The 11525-nt window shown below is 38.9% G+C and overlaps 1 pseudogene; it reads right to left on the minus strand.

Moving 5' to 3' along the window:
* Positions 1-4873: 4873 nt before the first annotated feature.
* LOC147358034 (olfactory receptor 52R1-like) lies at positions 4874-5881 on the minus strand (annotated as a pseudogene).
* Between the last annotated feature and the right edge of the window lie 5644 nt (positions 5882-11525).

Consider the following 11525-nt stretch of genomic DNA (forward strand, 5'->3'; position numbering starts at 1 on the left):
TATTTGCAATACAGTATAAACCTAAATTTAGAAGCTAAAACTATAAATATTATTGAGAAAAATTAATAGGATAATATTGTCATGAACTGAAGGAAAGCAAAGGTTTCTTAGGACACAAAAGAGATTTTGAAGAAAAAAAATCAGCACTTGAACTTTATCAAACTACAAAAGATACAAAGGTAAAAAAGAAACCCACAGATGAAGAAAAAAATCACATTGCTTGTATCTGAAAAACAAAATCTCACAATAGAGAGATAAAGAACTCATTAAAATCTAAGCCTGTGATTTAAGAGACACTTCACAAAGGGAAGTAAATGAACATTTAGTGCATGCATGAAAATATGCTCAACTCATTATTCTTTAGGGAAATGAAAATTCAAACCACAAATAGATACAAATACAAAATCATTAGAATAACTAAGCAAAATGCATTGGCAACTCTAAGTGTTAAAAAAAACTGTGGGGCACCTGGGGCCCTCAGGCACTGAGGACAACCCGATCAGGAATCTTTTTGGCTACTTCTAACAAAGTCAGGCATATTTTGATAAAGCAGGTCCACTTCAAGTTGCATACAACAAATAATTGGTTAATACTTACATCAAAAAGTAAGAATATCATAACTTTGTGATTCAACTATATTTCAGTTGAGAAAAAGAGCATATTTAAAGAAGCTGTGTACATAATAATGGCTAAAATATAGAAACCCAAGTATCTGTCAATCAGAGATTAATGAAATTTTGCAACATTTGTCCAATAAAACAGTACTCAGTAAAGAAGGGAAAAAACACAGAAAACGTATTTGTGAAAATAATATTGTGGAATTTCAGAGTTCCAGGATAAAGACTGGAGACTAAGGCTTTAAAATATGGAACTTATCAACTTCAAAAGACAACATTTAGTTTTAGGCTACTCAGGCCTAGTAACAAATGTGTGACATTTGTTTAATAGTTTCTCTGTGCCAGGTTGTACTCTAGAGGATTTTAAACTGTGTAGTTATATATTCTCTACAACAACCCAATGAAATAGGTATCAACCTTCTCACTGTACAGGTAGAGAATCTAAGGCACAGATAGGTTAAGGTTTTAGAGTGTAGACACACAGAACCAGAATGCTGACTTTACTCTCATTCACTGTATTTAACCTTAAAGTGTTCAAAGAAAATTATTTAAAGCCTAGTAATTCTGTATATATAGTCAATCTATCAATGGAGTGTAAACGGAAAAAAAACAGAGAGACATTTTACACCGGCAGAACACACAGAAAATTTATCATTTAAGCCTCAAATCCATATTTTTCTGATTAACATTGAATTATGTATTTTAGCAAAGAGAAACATATATGCAAAAAAGTTCAACAACCAATTAGAATTGTTAACTAAGTATAAATTACTGAAGGGTGCCATGTAAAGTAATCTCAGGAAAAGAGCATTCCAACATGCCTTTAAAAGTGCAGAATGTATTAAAGTCTTGCACAAAATAGGGCCTCAGAGCGGAACTGTTGTCAGAAATTCCTGATTCAGGCCTGCCCTCAGACATAATGAAAGAGAATTTTCATTTTAACAAGAAGTTTAGTATGTTTGCATGCTCATGAAATTTTGAAAGCTTTTAGCACCATTAAGAATAATTAGCAGAAAGTCATTAGTGAGATGATGCTGAAAGCTTGTCTTTATCCTCCTAGTGAGCAAAATGGAAGATAATTTGAATGCTAGTGATATGAGAAAGTTTTCCCAGAAATCCATGGTCCAATATAAATTAAACAAAATATGACATATTGAATCAAAGAAAATAATTTATTTTATTGAATAAATGCCTTCTTTTACAGTGATACGTGTTTGCTGCTTCTAAATCGCTTCAGTTGTGTCCAACTCTGCGACCCCATAGACGGCAGCCCACCAGGCTCCCCCGTCCTTGGGATTCTCCAGGCAAGAACACTGGAGTAGGTTGCCATTTCCTTCTCCAATGCAAGAAAGTGAAAAGTGAAAGTGAAGTCGCTCAGTCGTATCTGACTCTTAGCGACCCCATGGACTGCAGCCTATCAGGCTCTTCCGTCCATGAGATTTTCCAGGCAAGAGTATTGGAGTGGGGTGCCATTGATACGTGTTTAGTTATGTAGAATAATGTCATTATTTTTTCCTAGTCATAGTATATATTTTAGATTCTCTATTGAATAACATGTATTTAAATACATTTCAATCAAAACTGACTTGCTTTAAAGTTCAAATAAATGAAAAATGAATGTATCATATTTTATATAGATATAAGAGCATATGTAAATTAGGGCTGAAGGAAGGCAGAAAGATAACAACTGAGGTATGTAGAAAAAATAAAACATACTATTGAGCAATAATAGGAAATGAATCACTCATACACGCAATAGTATGGATGAATCTGAAAAGCTGTATTCTGAGCTAGAGACAAGGCTCAAGTTTTGGAAGGAAAAATAATAATATAGAGAGAAAGAAATTAGATCAGGAATTGCCTGCTTGGGATGAAGTGGGTGTTTGAATACAAAGAGGCAGCAAAAATCTTTACAAAGTGATAGAAATGTTCTATATCTTAATTGGGCTGGTACCCACACCGGCATTTACATGAGTCAGAACTCATTCCACTGGGGCTTCCTAGGTGACTCAGTAGATAAAGAATATGCTTGCAATGCAGGAGACACAGGAGACTTGGGTTCAATCCCTGAGTTAGGAAGATCCTCTGGAGGAGGGCATGGCCACATATCCAGTATTCTTACCTGGAGAATTGCATGGACAAAGAAGCCTGGCAAGCTACAATCCATAAGGTCACAAAGAATCAGACACCACTCAAGAGACTAAACATGCACGCACAAACTCATTAAACTATGTATTACAAATATTTGCATTTTATTGTTTCAAATTATACAGCCATAAAATAATTTTTAAAAGACAAAGAGAGAGAATCAGAATTATTTATTGATTTGCTAATAAGGGGATCATGGTTCCTCAGAACTCTAAAATTTAGGAATTCTGACAATGGTCCTTCAGAATTCACCCATTCATTTCTGAAGGGTTCTCCATTAGCTGTTTCTCTTGTGAAAAACAAATACTCCTGATTTCTCTTAAAGCACCTTCATCTGATGTTGGTTTTAATACCGTAAAAGTCTCTATTTTAGGACCTTCTTCACCATTGGCTTTGACAAGAGAGTAGTGCACGAGAATAAAAATACAGATACAGTAAAGGTGACACATACGTTTATCACCTTGATTGTGGTGATGGTATCAGAGGTATACGCCTAAGTCCAAACTCATCAAAATGTATGCAGTAAATATGTGCAAATATATGTATGCCTCATACAACTCAAAAAAGTTGAAAAAAATAAGAAAAAAATGAAGGACATGTAGTTTTTAATATACCTTAAATTTTTCATTTAAAAGGAAATTCAATATTAATAAATAACAAAATTTGTAGTGACCTCCTTACTACCTTCAACTCTACAACAGTTATTTTCAAGGAGATGCTCCTTCCTCAATTTTTTTCCAAAATTTCATTTGAAATCAGTTATCAGCAGAGCATCAGCAAATTTTGTTAAGAGAGACCAGCATTTAGTCTACCTAATTCTCAGTATTAGCAGTCTCAAGATATTGTGAGCAATATTATGTATGGCAGCAATGTTATGTCTATATTTCTGGAAATTATTACCGAGTCCCTAATGCTCTCATATTGTCCACGCTGCCCCCCTAGGCTTCGGCATTGAATTAACCTCTTCTGTATAGTTTTACTGTTACTTCAATTACTTTTTTTTCTCACACTGAAACTAAACTTTTCAATCATGAATAATTTTGAGAAATACAAAAAGGTGCAAAAAGAACATCAAATTCCACAAATCTCAGTACTATCATTAAAGTTATAGCATTTGGATTCATTTCCTGAATCCATTTCTATGCACCTATATTCCTTTTTAGAATTGAAATCAGCCATATGGGCAATCTTTTTTCAGTTTCACATTATATCTTGATCATTTCCACACCATTACACATTTTGAAAATACAGTATTTAAATGATAAATAACATTCAATTGATCATTACTATATCTGGTTTCTTATAAATCAATATTTTAATGTTTTCCTGCTCTTATTTTTATAAATAATGAATCCATATATGTCTTTGTACATCATTTTTAACATTCTATTACTATAAATAAATTCCAAGCTTGGGGAAAATACAGAACTTTTAAACAGTTTCCATGGAAATTTCTAAATTCCTTTATCACAAGGTATACCAGCTTATCCTTCTACCAACCATTCAAAAGGAAATGTCATCTTGTTTGTCTGTGGAAGATGATATTCTTTTCAGATCTTCACAAATTTGATAGGTGAGCATGTCTTTTACTCTTTTCTGATGATGATGAACATAGGTCAACCCTGTGTTCATTATCGATAACCTCTTTCAGAGAATCATATTCAGGATATCCTGAAAATTGCCCCTGTTGCTTCAGGATGATGGCTATTTTCTGAATCAGTTGTTCATAGAGATGATCTTCTGACAATATGCAATATCATGTTGCTGCTGCTAAGTTGCATCAGTCGTGTCCAACTCTGTGCGACCCCATAGACGGCAGCCCAACAGGCTCCTCTGTCAGGGGATTCTCCAGGCAAGAATACTGGAGTGGGTTGCCATTTCCTTTCCAATGCATGAAAGGGAAAAGTAAAAGTGAAGTCGCTCAGTCATGTCCGACTCTTAGCAACCCCATGGATTATAGCCTACCAGGCTACCAGGCTCCTCCATCCATGGGATTCTCGAGGCAAGAGTACTGGAGTGGGTTGCCATTGCCTTCTTCATGCAATATCATGTTAAGCCTTCTATATTTATGTCCCCAGATCAGTGGGGTGACTGGGATGGTTATATCCCTAAGCTTTGACTCAAGGGTCTTTTCTACAACATCCTTGAGCAACCCTGTCCATGATCTGTTTCGTTCTAACTCTGTAGATGATGGGGTTGAGCATGGGAAGTACCAGGAGACAGAGAATAGCTAACATGACATGTACCATTCAGGGCACTTGATATCCAAAGCAGTGGGTGAGGTAAGTAAAGAAAGCAGGGACATAAAAAGCCAAGATGACTTGGGAGGCACATGTGCCAAAAGCTTTGAACTGGGCTTCACCTGAAGGTAACCACAGCACAGTTCTCCAGATCATCACAGAGGATACACTGATGACAATAACATCAAAGCCAACCCCAGAGAAGGCTGCAAAGAGCCCACATGCATGATTAACCCTAGTGTCAGCACACACCAGCTTCATTACAGCCATGTGCTCACAGTATGACTGGGGGATGATCCAAATGGGGCAGAAGCACATCCTGGACACCATGAAACAAAAGGGACTCACTCACAGAAGCTCTCTCATTATCATACCTGCCCCCAGTTTACCCACGACAGATGGGGTCAGGATACTAGAGTGATGCAGTGGGAAGCAGATGGCCACGTAACCGTCCAAGGCCATAGCCATGAGCAATCCAGACTCCACAGAAGAAAAGGCATGGATGAAGAACAACCGGATGAGGCAGGCATGGTATTCAATCTCATGATCGTGAAACCAGAATATGGCCAGCATTTTAGGTTGTGTGGAAGTAAGGACCAGGTCAGTGATAGCCAGCATGGCCAGAAAGAGGTACATGGGCTCATGCAAGGTGGGATCAGTTCGGATTACATGAAGGAGAGTGATATTGCCGACTAGAGCCACAACATACATGGCACAGAATGGAAAGGCAACCCAAAACTGGGAATTCTCCAATCCTGGGATCCCAAGGAGGAGGAAGGGCACAGGATGAGAAGAGCTATTCCCTTAAATCAACCTCAGTGGATGGTGATTGTTTCTCCACTGGGAAGGTAATCTACTCCCTTCAAGGGATAACATTAAAAGCAGTCACGATTATTATTTATAATATTTTGGATGGAATAATTGAACAATACAGCAGCTGGAGTTAATGTTAAACCAGAATATTTTCAACTATCTTAATAAATAAAAACTTGCAATATAAAATAATGCCATTCATTATTATTTATTCATATTTATGTCCATGCAAAGGGGGTCAGAATATACAAGCTACATTAATAATAATATTTCATGAGTAATGTTTCATAATATTTCATAAGAGTAATAGCTTTTTGAAAATAGAATCTGTGAAAGGAAAACTATCTTGACAAATAACATCATAATATTTTTTCCCTTCTTTTCAATTTAGAACTGACAACTCATTTGTTTAACCTAAGCATAGGTCCCTTCATTCCTCTTGAGAAGTCCTTCCGCAGGGAAGCAATTGGTTCACTACATGACACCACAATACCCGTTCGTGGTGCTCTGAGGATGTGGGGGGCAGTGATCTGCTCTTCCTTTCTGGCAGGGAGAGGGCTCCTACTTCTCCATGAGGGATGACTATGCAGAAGACCCTGTCATCTCCCTGCTGATATGTTCTGAGACCCCCAAAGCCAAAGACCTTACCATGTAGAGACCCCAGGAGGAGGACTGGACTGTACATTCGCTCTGACCCCTCCCAGGACAGGGCTGATGTCTGGGAGGTGGAGCAAGCATGCTAGCCAAGGGCACCAGCCTGGCAAGGGGCAGAATCAGGCCTCCATCCCATGTGCCCTGTCTTTCTTTGGACTTCATGCACACTTTCACTGATCAGTTTGCAACTGGTCAAAGTTGTTCAAAGTCAGAATGCACTTTAGATTTTACATGAGAATCTCCTTTGGTAGAAATATTCAGATATATATTCAGACAGATGACCAGATAACAAAGGCTGAGGTCTATCAATAACAGGCTATATGCTGTGGTCTTCTGCTTCTGAATTAAAACAATGACTCAACACTTGAGGCACATTCCGGGTTGGAAGTCAGTTTGAAAAACTCTTTGACTTAAAGGCAGATAGTTAACCTCAGTTGACTTTACTGATATTAATCTGTATCAGTATACTGATACAATACTGAGTATTTACTGATACAGTAAATACTCAGTGTATTTACTGCTAATGAATTAGTTTTGACTCTAAAACAATTACCGTGGGGATTTGGAATGGATGATAACTTGACTCAGTAATTGTGTACCTGTAATGAATTTAGGCTATGACTCTTACTATTTGGAAGATAAGCAAACTTTTTTTTTTCCCTGAAAAAGTCAGATCTTAAATGTTTTAGGCTTTGTGGGTCATATGATCTCTGTTGTAACTTCACTTAGCCAAAGCAGCTACCATGGTCAATATATAAATACATGAGTATGGCTGTGTTCCAATAAGAGTTTATTTATTAAAACAGGCTGCAAGTTAGATTTGGTCTGTAAGCTATAGTTTTCCAAACCCTGTCCTAAATGATAAATTTTCATATTGCCATCCTTAAGCCATGTTCTCTTTCTAGCACCTGTGTATGCCATAGAGTAAGAGTTTAATAAAGGTTTGCTGAAGAAAATAACAAATAGAATCCATTATTCAGTAGCAATGGGGTCATTAATACACTGACCACATCTTAAAAATGCTTCCCAGGTGGCTCAGTGGTAAAGAATCCACCTGCCAATGCAGGACTCCTGGGTTTGATCCCTGGGTTGGAAAAAGCCCTTGGAGGAGGAAATGGCAACCCATGTGAATATTCTTGCCTAGAGAATCCCATGGACAGAGGAACTTGGTGGGCTAGAGTTCATAGGTCACAAAGAGTTGGGCATGACTCGAGCGTGCATGCTTGCATGCACATCTTAAAACGGTCTGACAGAACCCTCTACTTTGACACCAGGCCCACAAGACAGTTGTGCACTTTTTCATACTAGCCGTTGCCCTGCTGACCAGAGGATGACTTTGTGAACATCATCCTCTGCCAGTATTTGATGGAATTATTTGGGTTGAGCCTACTGTTTGTTCCAGTTGGTGACTCTTAACTAAGAGTCAGTGACTCGAAAAATTCATCTGGAGCTCATCTACCCGACACTTTTTCACTATTCAATCTCACTTGACCTGAATCTTTGACAATCCTTAAATTCTTTGATTAATTCTTAACTCCTTTATAACAAAAACATGTAGGCAAGAAAGATATCTTTTCAAATCTCCTTTAACAAATTTATTGACAAATGTTTTATTCAACCCAACCCAAAGGTATCTAATAGGGGTTTCTGTAAGACATGTAATAAACCTAGCTTCTTTCTGATTTTTCCTTAGATTTGTAACAATTTGAGAGAGGTGTGGCTCTAAACTTGTCTTGCTCAAGTTTGGAAGTAGATAATCCTATTTAGATAATAGCTATAGATTTTCTCAAAACAAACAGTCCTATATGGAGTATGGTGAAAATTCAGAAATACACACCCATTATCTGGGCACTAGGGCTTTGTTTAATCCCCTTCTGTCTGTCCTGGTCTTCCCAAATTGTCACATATTCTGTTTGAGGTAGAAGCTTCCTCCCAAATTCCTTTTTGCCTCCTGTATGTCATCCCCTCACTTGTGAGGATGTAGTCACTGAGACTCAGTGGCAGCAGCAAAAGCACAAGTTGTACCATCTTCACCAGGTTGTACCATGGGCACTGGTGAAGATGCTGGCCAGAGATACAATTTATCAAAGTAGATAATAATCTATTTGATTAACTGTGGAAGACATTGCTATTTTTGTAGATATGCCTTTACATTTTATTGTTCCTCTCACAAAGACTCTGCATCTGCATTTAAAATGAGAGAAATAGAGCTGAGGCTAGTTACATGATTTGCCCAAGACCACATAATAAATTTGAAACTGAAAGTTGCTCAGTCATGTCTGACTCTTTGTGACCCCATGGACTATATAGTCCATGGAATTCTCCGGGCCAGAATACTGGAGTGGGTAGCTTTTCCCTTAGCCAGGGGATCTTCCCAACCCAGGAATGGAACCCAGGTCTCCTGCATTGCAGGTGGATTCTTTACCAGCTGAGCCACAAGGGAAGCCCAATAAATTAGTGCCAAGTGCATAAATCCACACCCAGTGATCTTGGTGGTCCACACCACTGCCTCTGCTGGATAGTGATTGATGGGACACTCACTCTGGTAGCACACAGAAGAGATTTTTGCCTGCCCTGTCATGAAAAAGCCAGATACAAAGGGGACCTGCAAATTATAGGGAAATCTGCATTTGAATGCAGAACTCTGCTTTTCATTGGACTGGTTACCTCTATAACAAGATTCCAGGTTGATTTTCTGGCATCTCTGGGTATAGACTGCCTTCTCTAGGATGGCGTCTTTATTGCCTTCTGCCCACGAGCCTTAATAGAAAACTCACCTCTTCTGTAAACTCCTTTAGGGGTGGTGACTCTTCTCAACCAGGGTTCAGCTATTCATATGCTGTAGCCCCTTTCAAAACCAGTTTGTCTCCCCTGATTCATCTATTTTCCAGACTCTCTAATGTCTTTTTCACAGACCAAAGTTCCCTCCAAAGAGATACATCTCAGCTTCCTCATTCTATTCTGCTGATTCTGACTTTCAGATCACAGATTCTCCCCCGCTTGGGTGGATAATGGAGAAGCAACACTGACCTGCCACCCAAGTTTGAAATGGGAGAGGGGAGCCCTAGAGAGATGCCTGTCTTTATTCTCTGCACTTTTTCCTGAATTCCTACAGAATCTGGTGCCTGCACTCTGACTCATGAAGTGAAATAGCAGTTCAATCCATGTTTCTCAAGCTCAAAGGGATAAAGACCTAAATGGGATGAGATTTAGCTAATGAATACCTTCAGGGAAGTTGAGACCCTGATTTTGCACTTGGGGGCACTTAAAACTAAGACCCAGAAGAATAATTCTGGAGTAGTAAGGGGTTCAGATCCAACCTCCCTCCTGGAGGGTTTGTGTATGGAGGAAGTCTTCCTACTTTTCTAGAGTCTCCCTGGAGGACACAGAACAAGCAACATGTCTTCTTCCCATCTCAGACTGGAATCAGCCGTCATAATCTCTGAATGTTGAAAGTTGTCTTTATCCCTTTATCTTCTTAGCAGGCAAAATGGAAGATAACATGAATTCTGGAGAAAGCAAAATGTTATCCCAGAAATCCACGGTCCAGTGTAAATTAAACAGAAATGTGACATAAATATGGGTAATTGAATCAGAGTCAAAGGAAAAAAGTGATTTTATTTTGTTGAATGGATGCCTCCTCTTACAGTGGTGTGTGTTTGCATGCTCCGTCACCTGAGTCATGTCCAACTCTTTATCACCCTGTGGACTGTAGTGCCCAGGCTCCTCTGTCCATGGTATTCCCTAGGCAAGAATACTGGAGTGGGTTGCCATGCTCTTCTCCAGGGATTTTCCCAATCCAGAGATCAAACCCGCGTCTTCTGCATCCCCTGCATTGTGGGTGGATTCTTTATCCACTGAGCCACATAGGAAGCCAGATATGTGTTTCAGTTCAGTTAAGTTAAGTTCAGTTCAGTTCAGTCGCTCAGTTGTGTCTAACTCTTTGCAACCCCATGAATCACAGCACGCCAGGCCTCCCTGTCCATCACCAACTCCCGGAGTTCACCCAAACCCACGTCCATCGAGTCAGTGATGCCATCCAGCCATCTCATCCTCTGTCGTCCCCTTCTCCTCCTGCCCCCAATCCCTCCCAGCATCAGAGTCTTTTCCAATGAGTCAACTCTTCGCATGAGGTGGCCAAAGTACTAGAGTTTCAGCTTTAGCATCATTCCTTCCAAAGAATACCCAGGACTGATCTCCTTCAGAATGGACTGGTTGGATCTCCTTGCGGTCCAAGGGATTCTCAAGAGTCTTCTCTAATACTACAGTTCAAAAGCATCAGTTCTTCGGTGCTCAGCTTTCTTCACAGTCCAACTCTCACATCCATACATGACCACTGGAAAAACCATAGCCTTGACTAGATGGACCTTTGTTGGCAAAGTAATGTCTCTGCTTTTTAATATGCTATCTAGGTTGGTCATAACTTTCCTTCCAAGGAGTAAGTGTCTTTTAATTTCATGGCTGCAATCACCATCTGCAGTGATATGTGTTTAGTTACACAAAATTGTATGTTATTTATTTTTCTAGACACTTCTTGGGTTTTAGATTCTGTGTTGAATAATGTTTATTTAATCATATTTCAATCAAAATTGATTTGCTTTAAAGTTCAAACAACTGAAACACAAATATAATATGTTTAATAATAGCTATAAGACCATACTAAAAAGCCACTTGATTAAAGAGGAGAGTGAACAAGTTGGCTTGAAGCTCAACATTCAGAAAACTAAGATCATGGCATCTAGTCCCAACACTTCATGGGAAACAGATGGGCAAACAGTGGAAACAGTGTCAGACTTTATTTTTGGGGGCTCCAAAATCACTGCACATGGTGACTGCAGCCATGAAATTAAAAGACGCTTACTCCTTGGAAGAAAAGTTATGACCAACCTAAATGGTGTATTGAAAAGCAGGATATTACTTTGCCAACAAAGGTCCATCTAGTCAAGGCTATGGTTTTTCCTGTGGTCATGTATGGATGTGAGAGTTGGACTTTGAAGAAAGCTGAGCACCGAAGAATTGATGCTTTTGAACTGTGGTATTGGAGAAGACTCTT

Source organism: Bos grunniens, chromosome 15 (genome assembly GCF_055505025.1).
Source record: "Bos grunniens cultivar Pamir isolate PY7600 chromosome 15, Bosgru_T2T1.0, whole genome shotgun sequence".
Lineage (NCBI taxonomy): Eukaryota > Metazoa > Chordata > Mammalia > Artiodactyla > Bovidae > Bos > Bos grunniens.